The following is a 14303-nucleotide window of genomic DNA, read 5'->3' as shown; positions in this document are numbered from 1 at the left end:
TTCTCAGTCCTCCAAAGGCACCCATAATCCTCCCATCAGTCTATTCATACCCCTCCAACTGACTGATGCCTGTTCTGCCCCATCTCTGCCCTTCAACCACACTGCCTCCTTCTTCCTGTGGAGACCTCTCATGCCACCTGCCTCCAAGCACAGGTGATTCCCATTGATGGGAAGACCCTCTTCTCTCCCCCATCTCCCCACTCCAGTTACTCCCACTTATTCGTGAGCTCACAAGCCCCATGGTACACACTCTCCATGCAGCCTGCTCTCTCTTTTCTAGCACTGGCCTCCGTTTCTAGCTGTGCTTGTGTCATGGATGTCCCTCCCCAGCCAGCCTCCAAGCTCTCCTTCCCTTTAGCTCCAACACCTGACACAGTGCCTGGCACGTAGTAAGCCCTGGCTAGCTTCTAAGAGCCTCACTGAGGGACTGAAAGCATTTTAAAAATGTCACCACGTAGGCTCCAAACTGTAGGCAGAAAAAGCTTTGCCTGGATTGACATTTTAGAGACGTATTCGTCAAGTTGGATGTGTTCACTGACTTTACCTTGTAAAATTTAAAAAAAAAAAAAAAGGACCTCTGTATCACTTCACATCTAAGGAAGGCGCAAGTATACTATTAGACCACGTTATGAGCTTAATGGAAGGAGACAAGATGTTTTCGCTAAGAAAATGTATAAGACTGTTGAGGTCAAGTGGGAGGAAACAGTCCGTTTGTTGGAGCATTGCTATCTTACTCTATCACAGCCACTCATAAAAATCTGACACGGGGTGAGTCAGAATTGTCTGTCGGAGAGGAGTTAGATCTGGCTCATGTTCCTACACACATGAAAGCCAGAAACGAAGAAGGAGGCTTTAAAAGCGTGGGTTGAGGAGGCGGTGTGGTTCACTGCGATGAGCTAAGTGCCCAGGGCCACCAGCAGACATGCTGGCCTGTGTCCGTCCTTTGTTCTGGGGTCCCTCTTGCACCATGTGGTGAGGCTGGTGGCTGGGAGAAGCTCAGGACAGGACCCGGTGGCATCTTATTTCTCCCACCCTCCTGTGGGCTCCAGTGGGCTCCAGTAGGTCCCAAGGGACAGCCTGCCTTCCTTGAAAAGCCCAGTAGCACTGGGAGCAGAAACTGGGGCCAAAGAGTGAGCACCCTGTTTGACAAGCTGGACCAGCCACCTCTTCTTCAGATGCAGGGGGAGCCCTGGCATGCTGACTCCTCCCTTCTCCCTTTCCCCTTTCCTCTTTCCTCCCTCTTTCCTTCCCCTCTCTCCTTCCCTGGTGGTGCCCTTTCCCAATGCCCACTTCATCCCTTTTCCTTTCTACATGGCTGTCTTCTAGAGTTTCTTCTCTTTCCTCCCCATTACTTCCCTTCATCTGAATCTCCTCTTTGGTCCCTTTGTCCCTGCTCTCTGCTCCTCCTCCCCTTCCCTGGCCCCTGTTCAGCTCCATACTGAATGCAGGCAGAGCTGGACTAACATGCTCACTTGCTTGCTCAGCCAACCTCCAGAGAAGTCACTCTTCGGTGGCCACCTTCCTGACCCCCTGGTCGCTTCTCCACTTGTTCAGATATTGCTCTGAAGTCTGAGGAGGACAGAGCGGGGCTGCCACAGAAGCAGGCCAGAGGAGAAACCAAACCTGTGTCCACACTGTCCCCCAGCACTGCTGCTCTGAGAGCTTTCGGAGTCCTCAACAGGGTTAGGATTTAGGGGCTTCTTCAGAACCGGGAGTGAAAACAAGCATAGGTCAAAAGAAAAGCGACGGCCCCCACACAAAAATAATAATCACAAATGAAAACTATGTTAACTCTGAAGTCCCAAAGTCGAAGAATTGCCTTGAATCTGTCACTAGAAAGCACCCAAGGCCTCACTCTCTGGGTTCTGGGTGCCCTGGGAATGGCAGGAGGCTCTGACATGCACGTGGGGGTGCCGAACTATGAGGGCTAGCCTGCCCGCTGGCAGGGGGGGGGGTACCTCCTGTGGCGCTGTCCTGGCACGACCCCCTGCGTAGGGGGTGTGGCGCGGCGTCCTGGGTGGTCCTGGTGCCCTGGGGTTGCTGGAAGCCTGGGCCCCGACCACTCCACCCTCCCCCCCCCCTCCTGTCCTGCGTTTTCTGCTTCAGGTGAGGGCGCGTCGAGGTGTCACTTTACCTGTGAGCAGAGGGTCCTCCAGAGAAGTCATGGGGCAGGGAGGGGCAGCAGGCAGCAGGAATGAGAACGGGACACCGTGGCCTCTGGGGCTAAGTTGGAGCGTGGGAGCGCAGGGGCAGCGAGTATGGTGGGTCCTGCAGTCCCGAATGGGCTGCAGCACAGCACCCTGGAGCTGTGTGCCCCTCCTTCCCGCCTGGGCAATTAGCAAAGCCCCTTCTCCTGGCCCCCCCCCGCCCCGCCCCCGCCCCCCTCCCTCCTGAGTCCTCTGAGAGCTCACTTCCAGCTTTGGAAATTAGCAAAGACCCTTCTCTGCGCCGGCCCTGCCCCCTCACTCCAGGGGCCTGAACCCTGGCTGGGGTGCAGGGCTATGCCCTAGCATGCTGCCCCATTGCCAGCGCCTGCGCTGGGCAGACTCATAGCCTGGCTTTCTGAGCGGGTGTCCACGGGCAGCCTGGCTGCGAAAAGATCATCAGTCCTAAAGGCCAGCTGCACTCTTGCGTCAGTTTGCTGGCTTCCAGATTGCGCCCAAAGCCAGGAACCAGCTTCCCCAGCACAGGCCTGGGCTGAGATGCCTGCCTGGGATCTGTCTGAGCAGTCTCCTCCACTCCAGGCAGGGATGGCACTTCAACCTGGATGTTTGGGTTTTTGGTTTGTTTTTTTGGTCATTGGTTATTACATGACCTCCAGGGTAGGTGCTCCACAAAGGGAGTGAAAACAGGACGCCTGATATATATGCATATGGCCATTCTAGAAAAATAGCTTGGGGTTCTCTCGGAAACGCGGCATTGGTCCTTGCACTATGGTTTAATAGAAAAGGGATTATGCACCAAGTTACTTAAATGAGCATAGGTTGAAATCGTTTACTGAGAGTAAATATTTTAAATAGTTATATTTTAACTAAATCTATCATCAATCATAAATCTATTACACGAAGGTTACAGGCAATTTAAAAGCAAGAGCACTCTCTTCAGGGTTTTAAATAATCCCTGTCTGTCTTGGCACATGAGAATGCAAAGATAGGAAATGGTTTGTAAAAGATCATATAATAGCTTTTACTAATTCTATTTATTTGACAGACAGAGATCACAAGTAGGCAGAGAGACAGGCAGAGAGAAAGATGGGGAAGCAGGCTCCCCGCCAAGCAGAGAGCCTGATGAAGGGCTCGATCCCAGGACCCTGAGATCATGACCTGAGCCCAAGGCAGAGGCTTAACACACGGAGCCACCCAGGCGCCCCCAGATGAAATACATTTCTGACTTAGAAACTTCAGATAGAATTATTTTGTCCATGATGACAACTGAAGAAAATGTGTCATCCCTAAACCTAACCTTAAACCCTACCAACACTGAAACCTAAGCTGACCTTAAAGCCCAAACTAGAACCCTGAATCCCAAACCTGGAATGGAACCCAAAGCCTGTACCTGAGCCCTGGATCCAAGCCCTGAACCAAGAACCCAAACCCTAAACCAGACCTCCAAGTCATGAAACCTGAACCCAAATCTCAGCATGAAGTCAAACCCCAAATTTGACCTTGAACTTTATCCCATAAGCCCTGAGTCTTAAAGCCTAAATCATAAACTTAAAGCCCTAAACTATAACTCTGTTCCCTTGTCCTTCACTCTAAACCCTCACCCTAACACTAAACCCAAAGCCTGATTAGAACTCTGACTAAAACCTGAACCTGAACCCAAATTCAAACCCTTCACCACACTTTGCTTATGCACTTGCCATTGATGGATATTTGCAGTTTGTACCTCTTGATTCTTGTGAACATTGTTTGGGTTGGGGGCTAGGGTTAGGGTCTTGGATTAGGGTAGGGTCCAGGCTTGAGACCAAGTTGAGGTCAGAGTGTGGGTCTGCATCAGGGCCATGTTCAGTGACACTGTTTGGGTCAAGGACTGTTGTAATTCCACATTGTTTCCAATTCATTGTTCCTTAGCTATTTGGGGGGAAGTTGGGGGGTATTGGGCTCCATGCAGCTTGAATTTCCGGAATGAAATGGCATCAGCTGGACCCGGGGAGGGAGCAGGACCTTCCACTGAAGGGTGAGCTCCCACAGTCCTGCACTGCCTTCCACCGCCTGCAGAGGGCGCCAGACCCCAGCACCCGCCCTGAGCCCAGGCTGCACAGCCACAGCTGTGACCTGAGCCCTGCCTTTTCAGGACCCACTGTGGAGACTTCTGGAGAATGTGGGGCGCCTCCCACCCTGACAGGACAAGCTGAGGAGGGTGTGGCTCTGCATCCACACTGACCGGACCCGTTGTGGAGGACGCGCCCACACTGGCAGCAGTCCAACCTCCTAAGGACCAGATGCTGGAGGAGCTGAGGAGAAGCCGCCTGAGTGCACTGTCAAGGGGTTCGTGGTCTCAGGACCCCACAGAGGAAGGGCGCCCTGTGTAGACACTGGGGCTTCCGTCGTTTTGTGTGAGGAGACGTGGCCTCCTGCTGTGCTGTGCGCGGGGCTGTGGGGTCCCCCCTTTCTGGGCTCGGGTGCACCTAGGTCCTCATCTGTGTTTGTGTGCTCGCGGATTAGGTTCCTTGTGCTCCTCAGATGGTCTGCAGTCAGGGAGCGTCCCCCTGCTTCGGTGCTTGTGCTCTCCCCACCTCAGCCCTGCGGGGTCCTTCCCGTGTCCACACCCACTCCAGGCTTGCGCCTAGTCCGGAAATTCGGGAGCCAAAGTGAGGTTCTGTAGCCGGTTTTGGGGAGAGTAGGTATTTTCCCAGTGTGGGTTCTTCCCTTAGCACAGTGCCTCCCCATCTCCGTGTGTACCCCTCCCTGTCTGTCGTCATTGTTGCAGGGCTGTCACTTTCTTGGTTCAGGGGCCTCCTGGGTATCTTGCTATCTTGGATGCAGGTGTAAATGAGATCGTTCTCAGCAGTCTCTTTCTGATGGGTCCTTCGGAGCACCTAGGAGTGCCACTAATTTGTGCATATTGATTTTGTTCCTTGCAAGTTCTTGAATTTATTAGTTCAATTGGCCTTAAACTCAATCTGCCAGTTATTTGACCAGCAGCATGGGTTTAATTGGGAAGAGCAGAGAATGGCAGTCTGGGCTGAGCAAGCTAAGGTCCCATCACAGGCAAGTGCGAGAAACAAAGGAGAGGAACATTATTTCATGGAGGAGGAAGAAGTTGGGAAGGGTGCTTGAAGGAAAGTCCCTTGGAGAAAGGCAGGGTGATGGAGAATTCTCACCAGCTGAGCTGCAAAGCTCCTACAAAAAGTCAGGAGATGAACCTCCAGCTTCCCGTGTGAGGCCTGGAATTGGTGAGTCTCTCCTGTGGGGGATTGCAATGTGGGGTCTGTAATGGGAACTGAGCACCAGGCGCCCCCTTCCAGCCTCCCCTTCTGGCATCCCCAGTCCACTTTACTGGGGCTTCCCTTCCTGCTTTTGCACAGTTCTAACCAGCTTGTGGTGGAACGTTGTGGAAAAACTGAAATTCCAAATCCACTGCTTCTACTGCACCTGAGATACAGGGGCCCATGATTTAATCCTCCCACGAGTCTCTTGCTAGCCCCACCTGTCCGTTACTCATTTTGAGAGTTGATATTACCAAAGTACTGTAATTCTAAAAATTTCTGAATTAGCTGTATTATTTCTTTTTAGGTATGAAGTTAACTTCCAATTATATGAATTTAATATTTTGGTCATTGTTTTCTAATTTTATTGCCTTATTCTTGGAAAATATAGCCTGATATTTAACTCTAGGAATTTATTGGCATATACTTCTGGCCTAAATAATGGCCTGTTTGTGTAAATGTTCAACTTATGCTTATATACTTACTGAAGACTCTTGTTTTGGGGTTAGGATGGCTACATTTATTAATAGATCAGGACTATTAGATTCTCTAAATTTTGATGTCTCTTAATTTAATCTAATTAAATTATCAGTTAATGAAAGAAGTTAAATTTTTTATGTACTACTGCATCTAAACTTATCAAAGTCTTTGCTATAATTAGACAAGTATGTCATCCTGTTTTTATACCAAGTCTCACATTAAAAAAATCATACTATCTGAAATATTATTTATTTTTATTATTATTTATTTTTTTTAAAAGATTGTATTTATTGGGGTACCTGAGTTAAGTGTCTACCTATAGCTCAGGTCATAATACCCGGGTCCTGGGATAGAGCCCCGCAGGGGGTTCCCTGCTCAGTGGCGTGCTTCTCCCTCTCCCTCTGTTATTCCCTCTGCTGTGTGCATGTTTTTCTTTTCTCACTCTCTCTCAAATAAATAAGTAAAATTTAAAGATTATCTCTCTCAAATAAATAAGTCAAATTTTTTTTCTCAATGGGAGGGAGAAGCAGACTCTCCACTGAGCAGGGAGCCTGATGCAGGGCTCAATACCAGGACCCTGGGATCATCACCTGAGCTGAAGGCAGACACTTGAACCGACTAAGTCACCCAGGCACTCCAGCTGTTTATTTATTTATTTATTTTTATTATGCATATGTTTTATCTCTCTTTTCTACAAGTCTTTTTTTTGATCTTTTTACTTTTTTCATAAAACTGAATTATTTCAAGATGACTTGGTCATCCTCTTTTCCCCAACCTCAAAGATCATAGAGTATATTTTAACTGTTAAAATAATATTAGTATTTAAGTGCTGCCTACACAAATTAAGGCAAATTATCTGTGATCTGTATTCCTGAAAATATTTTTTTTATTATGCCTTCCTATGCCAATGACATTTTATAAGGATCTAAATGTTTCCATTTGTGATTTTTTTTCAAGATAATAAAGCTATTACTTCATTCTTTTTTATATCTGATGTTATTTAAAAAAATTCTGTCAGTCTGATTCTTGTTTCTTTATTAATGAATTATTTTTTTTCTCTCTAACACTTGTGATTTTTTTTGTGTGTCTTTGGTATGTATGCCCTAGTTTGGGATTCATAGAGTCAACTCTAGTTATGAATATTTTCTTTCTTTTCTTGTATGTAAGTTTTAATCCAGTGTCTTGACTATTTTATGCTTGAGAAATAGATGTACATTAATATTCAAATATTTCTTTCCTTTTTCTTCTTTCATTTAAAAAAAGTCATTTATTTTATTTTATTTAAAAATATTTATTTATTTATTTGGAGTAGAGAGAGAGGGTCATGAAGAGTGGCTGATTATATACTTTCAATTTGGGAGGAGGTTAGGGATAGCACAAGCCTCCAAGGTATTTTATAAACAAGGTTTCCAGGACCTTGAGGGGGCTAGCTATTGTTAGGGAAAGGTCATTTATTACTATTTAGTAAAAACTCAGGGAAGAGACTCTTCTGATGTGTATCAGTGGGTATATGCTTGGGAGATGATTGCCAATGTATATCTTGAGGGCAGGGGTGGGGAGTAGAGATAAAGAAGTTTCCAAAGTAATTTTTACATGTGAAAGTAGATTTTCAGTATCCTGGGGGGTGGACTAAGAATGCTTTTTGCCCTGAGTGGATGTGTCCACATGGAAGCAGCTGAGTCCCCAGAGGAGCTTCAAGGACTTGTCAACAGGCTATGAGTAGTAAGGAAATCTAATTTCTTCTCTAGCTTTTGTTCCACACACATCACCTACATCTTACACCTCTTTTATATTGATAATTTTAATGCTTTGCTGGTATCCAGATGACTATATCCTTAAGTGACTTCTTATCTCTATTGAATCCATTACGTATTCTATCCATTGTATTCTTAATTCAACTAGATTACATATATTTAATCTATTAGTACCACTAGGTTCTTATTCTTGTTTTTATTTCAAAATCTTTCCTTATTTCCTTACATTATTTATTGGGTATATTTTAAATCCCTGAAATACTCACTTATTATATATAAGCTGTCAACCGTATTCTTATTTTGAGGTAGCTATATCTTTTTGGGTTTTAGGACATCATACCAACAATGCCAAATAATTTTCAGACAACAGCAGGATCTCCAAGAATTCAACTAAATTCTGACACTATCTACCTGAACATAGTGTAAGATTTCATCAGTTAATGGATCAGTCCTCCAAGACTATCTCCAACCCCACCTCAGATGCCAGTCTCACTGTAGGCCCCAGGTTATTACCTGTGCTTGTGACTGAGCAACTACAGGTTGGAGGTCCCAGTGGCCTACTTCTTACGTTCTTTTAATTTGCTACAGGGACTCACAAAACTCAGAAAAATACTTACTTTATGTTTGCCAGCTTATTAAAAGATATAATAGAAGATTTAAATCAATAGATAGATAAAGAAGTGCACAGGGCAAGGTATGGAGAATGGGCACAGAGCTTCTATTACCTTCTGTAAGACTGCCACTCTTCCTGCCTTTTCATACATTTCACAAACTAAAAGCTTTCTGAACCCAGTCCTTTCAGCTTTTCTGTGGAGGCTTCATGACATAGTCATGACTGACTAAATCATTGTCATTTGCTGATCTAATCTCCAGATCCTCTTCCCTCCCCAGATAATCCTGTATTGGGAGGAAGGGGAGGCAAAAAGTTGTGAAGGCTTTCACCAAGTGGTTGGTCCTTCAGGCAAACAGCCCTTGCCTTGAGTGAGGTCTGAAGGTCACTTCATTAACAGAACAAAACACACCTCTCTCACCCTTATCACAGGAAATCCCAAGAGTTTTAGGAGCTGTGAGTCAGTAGCCATGGTTGAAAACCAAATATTCAGATGACCAAAATATATTTCTTGTAAACCACTATATTACACTACATGCTTAAGTATTTAATTATGTGATCTTTTAAACTAATATTTTTCTAAGAGTATAAACTGTTCTGGCAGTAATCTGGATTGGGGAGTGATGTATTGCCAAATTTCTGTCGTTTTAGTCCAGGAAGTCAAAGAGAAAGAACAGGAGAGCCCCTTAGGGCAGGAAGTTCAAAGTAACAATGTTAACTACTACTACCTTTTCTTGATTTTTTTTTTTTTTAAACAAGCAAATCTTCTCTTCAGAGTTGCAGTTTAAAGCCAAGAACATGCAGAATTGGGAGAAAAAATAGTTAAATTTGGAGACTTGCAGAGGTAGAATCAGAGTAGTGAAAGCCATTACAGCAACTGAACTAACTGAGGTCAGTCTTTGGTGAATCACAGAAACAGGTGGAGTTGTCAAACAAAGGAATCTTTGTTTACAACATACAAGGAGATCACAGGGAATAAGTTCCAAAGCCTTGACTGTTTGAACAGGAGAGAGATTTTTATTTAGTATTTAAGATGAATACTCAGAAGGGAGAGTTTTATTATTCCGTGTATGGTTGGTCATAAGGTTGTGGATGCATGCACATCCACATATGTATTTGTGCAATATGTATTGCATGTTCACCTGAATGAAGCTTGTATTCCACCGAGGGCAGAAACTTCAACGTTAGAATAAAGCAGAGGTAACTGTTGGACAAGGGAAAGGGACTCTGCAGGCTTCAAGAGCAGATAGAAACTAGATGGGGTCTTGGGCTCATTTTCTGGGACAAGGAATGCAAGGCCTTGATTGCTTTTGAAATAGCACTAGGAGTTTTACCACTGATTTATTGTCTCAATAGCTTAGGCTATTTCCTGGTCTGGTGGTGACTGTTAGTTTTCCCATTGCCTTGTTCCCTCAAAATCCTTAAGGAGTGAGGTTTTTGCATTTCTTTTTAAGAACCTCCCAGGAAGTTTTGGAAGAAGTGTGCTTGGGCAAGTACACAGGTGGGGTATAGATCATTGAAAATAGCTGGGGACAAAAAATGATTTTCTTATGTCAGGAAAACTATATGTCATCTTAATTTTCTGGGAACCTCTAATTCTTTCTGCTGATGTTACCAGCAGGCTTCTGAGATATTACTGATTGTTCTCTTGTACCTAAGGAAAAAGAAATGTAGAAAGCAAAAGACAAAACTTTAAAATCTATCCTCCAACTCATCAATTCACTGCAGCCACCTCTCTGTCTTTCCCTTTCTCTTTTTCTTTATCTTTCTCTCTCACTTTCTCTCTCACATACGCACAACACACGCAAATCATCTTAAAACAATTTTTAATTTTCCCTATTCCATTTTAATATACTTGAGGCATGATCATTTTCTTAGTAAATACAAGAAAAAAAAATCTAGGATTCCATCATTCTGTGTGATTAAAGTATTGAGGAATTTCCTTCCAATAGCACTTATAAAAACACATTTTATTTATGTAATATTATATAATCAGGTGCCTGCATTTTTCTTATTCTCTAACTAGTGTTATTTGGCAATTAATATTTTGTCAATCAATATTCCCCTATATCTGAATGTGTGGGCAGTGAGAGATGAGTTAGAGGCAAGGATGGTGAACACTCCCAACAACTGCAGACTACATATATCTTAAGCCATGATTTTCTTTGCAAAGGTCAACATTGATAATGTTCTAGTCATACCTCCGTGTACCAGGAAAGAAGTAGCATATTTCTTGAAAGACACAGCTATCAAAGCTCCACTGAGAAACTGTAAAGATGGACAAGCGATTTCCAAATTACATATCTGATAATGGACATCTACTCTGATTATTTAAATATGAATAAAAATAAAAAAACCTTACTAATAACCAAACAGAGTATCCAATTTTACATGTGAAGGAAATAATGGAAGAGACATGTCACCAAAAGTATATGGATGGCTTATAGGCACATGACAAATTTCTCAACATTTAGACATTAAAGAAATACAAATTAAAATCATAATGAGACATGCTTACATATCTATTAGAATGGCTAAAATTATAAAGGCTAATTGTACTTGGTCTGAGCTAGATTGAGAAGCAACAAAAAATCTAAACTGTTGTTGGCATATATCATGATACAACCACTTTGGAAAATAGTTTGAAAAATTTTTTAAATGCAAAATATGTTGCAGTTACAAAAATAGCCATTTTACTTCTAGGCATTTAACCAAGAGAAACAAGCCCTATGTTCATACAGGGACTTGTATATGAATTTCATAGCAGCTTTATTTTTAAGAATTGAAAACAGTGGAAATGTTCATCAATGTCCATCCATAGAGCAAAGAAAAATTATGATCTATTCATTAAAGAGATTACTATTCAACATCAAAATGAACTATTTACAATTGGAGATTCCCAAAGTAATGATGCTGAGAAAAGAAAAGCCAGGCAATGAATAGTATATACAGTGTGATTCCATGACTATAAAAAATCTAGAAAATACAAATTTATATATAGTCACAGTCATCAAATATATTGGTGTGATTTTAGTGCCTTCTTCTGTGATCCTATAGCTTCCTACACTTGCATCTCTGAGCATTTGTTACACCATGTGAAAATATGAACTCTTTCTCTTCATTCTGTCTTACTAGAATAAGAGTCCTTGAAATTTTATGGACAATTGAACTCTCAGTTATTAGCAGAAATTCTATCACACAGTAATTTTCCAAATATAAAAGCCAGAGTTTTACAATGACTTCTAAGCTTTTACATGATCTAGCCACTCATTTAACCTCTGTGACCTCTTTCCCTGCTACTCTTCAGTCACTCACAGTGGCCTCCTTGCTATTCCTCAGATATGCCAGGCATGATCCAACCTTATGGCCTTCAAGATAGCCAATTCCTTTGTCTGGAGTGACCTTATTGCTGATAGTTCTGCGCAAATTCATCACCTTTCCATACCTTTGTTCAATTGTCAGCTTCATTGTAACTACCCTGATCTTCCTATTAAAAATTTTAACTCCCCATCCCCTGCCTAGCAACCTTGATTTTTCTCACCCTGATCGAGTTTTTCTTTTTCCCCATTGTACTCATCCTTTTTGAATGCACTATGCCATTTTTATTAAGGTTTATAGCTTTGAATTGTCTCACCCATTAAAATAAAAGTTCTACAAAGCCAAGTATTTCATTTACCAGTGTAGTCTGAAGTAATATCTGCCATATAATAGTTCAGTAGACAACTGGTAAATTTCAAAATAAATTAATGTTGAGAATATACTGAATTTCACAAGTCATTTCAATATTTATTTCCAAAAAATAAACTATGTAAAACATACCTTAAATTTACTTTCAAAATATTTTATAGCATATAATGGACAATATACATAAGCCTTAAAGAAACAATCCTATAAATAACCATTTCATACCTACTTAAAAACTACATAATACCACACTCCTAGATCCTCTCTGAACGCTCTAAAATAACCCTAAAGGAAATACATTTTTAAAAATAACAGATTTTTTGTCAAATAATTTAATAAAATAAAAGTTTCATTCATCTATGTAGATCATAATAAATGTTTTTAATAAGCATGAAATTATAACTCTGAAGTGTGCTAAAATGAAACCACCTGCTAAGGGTGAGAGAATAAAAATAAACATCATGTTTCCAAATAAGAGGAATTTATTACCTTTGAATCAAAGCATGTGGATTTGTTCAAACTGGCAATAAAGGAATATGGAGACACAAACCATAGAAAGTCATATTTTAGATTTCTAAAAGACTTCGAAGTGAAAAGTATACATTCACTTCTCACTTATTGCTCCTACATATTCATGAATTTGAGAGAAAATATAGGCCCTGTGTGTCTTAGCAACTAATGGGATATTTTTTGATATTTACATGCTTACACATAGTATGTGTTATAGTCTTCTCTTTTACATGCTGTAAAAAGGTTAACTCCTTTTCTGCAGAGATCTGAAAATGTGAAACAGTGCCTGAGTAGCTGAATTCATCTAATTCAAATTTCTTGCAGGTCTAAGACCTATTGATTTTCACTTGACTGCCTCCTTTTTCATCTGTCAATTGGTTACAAATTCTGGTACTGAAGAGAATACATTGGGGCTGGTGGCTCAGTGTGTTAAAGCCTCTGCCTTCAGTTCAGGTCATTATCTCAGGATCCTGGGATCGAGCTCCACATCGGGACATAATGTAACGACAGATAGTTTATATGGGAGCCCTTTGGGTACTCTGGTGGATGAATGTTTTTAAATTAGTTTTTCATGGACATGGGGAGTTAGAGACGAGAAGGGAGGTGGGGGAAATTGGAAGGGGAGCTGAATCATGAGAGACTATGGACTCTGAAAAACAATCTGAGGGTTTTGAAGGGGCGGGGGATTTGGAGGTTGGGGTACCAGGTGTTGGGTATCATAGAGGGCACTGCTTGCATGGAGCACTGGGTGTGGTGCAAAAAGAATGAATACTGTTATGCTGAAAATAAATAAAAAATTAATTTAAAAAATATTAGTTTTTCGTAAACTACAAAAAAAAAAAAAAAGAAAAGCGCTCCCATTTATAGCGTACACTTTATGGTTCACAAAGCACGTGCCAACAATAAAAATAATAATGGGTTACCGTTACGCTTCATAGAAAAGGAGGTACAGGGAAATTGAATGAAAGGGAATAACAAAGTAGGTTCATAAGTCAATCTTCCTTGTAAAAAAATTAACCTGAAAGTGCGTTTCTGCCACCTCTCTCCTGTGTGACATTTTATCGATGGGAGATGGAAAATAAATGGTCTGGTTAACCTTTCCCTCCCCCTCAAAACCCATTATTTGAAAACACAAAAAGGGAAGTGAAGGGAGAAATCCTCCCACTCCCATCCCCACTCACCTCCATAGCCACCTCCTCTTCCAAGAACCTAGCAGACAAGGTGCCAAGAAGTGTTAGGTACCAGCAGTGGTCTCAGATCTCATTCAAGAATCATGGTGAAAGGCATTCAAAGAGATTGTGGGGGCACAGGGATCCAATTAAGGGGGACAAGTTTAAGGTTTGCCTGGTCCCCTAAAAACTAATGGCACTAGAGAAGATGAGCTTTGGGAACTATAGCATAATGGATACAATGTGTAAAAAGCTTCAGTGAGTCATGGTGGGAAGAGGCCAAGAGGGTAGCAAACACAGTCTTAGATGATGTTATTAATAGCACTATAGGCTCTAGATTTCCTGTTGTGGTGTTCTTTGCAAGACCAGCCCGGCCAAAGTGGATACTCTCAACCTGGAACAGAGGGTCTTGGAGATGCCAGCACGTGAGGTATGATGAGAGGGTAAAATGATAGGAGGTGTCCTTTGGAAGGACTGACTCCTTGACTTTAAAAGGGAGAACCCAAACCTGTAGGTGAAATCTTTCTGGCTACAAAGAGGGCCAAGGCCTCCTAAGGTCAAGGTCTCCTCGTCACTTGCAAAGATGTCGAAGAACATATTCAGACATTTCAAAGATGTCCTCATATCATTGGTTCCCACTCTGGAATTCTATCAATAAGGTGAGA

The sequence above is a fragment of the Mustela nivalis genome (assembly GCF_964662115.1).
Source record: "Mustela nivalis genome assembly, contig: HAP1_SCAFFOLD_430, whole genome shotgun sequence".
In the NCBI taxonomy this organism is placed as follows: domain Eukaryota; kingdom Metazoa; phylum Chordata; class Mammalia; order Carnivora; family Mustelidae; genus Mustela; species Mustela nivalis.
This window is presented reverse-complemented; position numbering follows the sequence as displayed.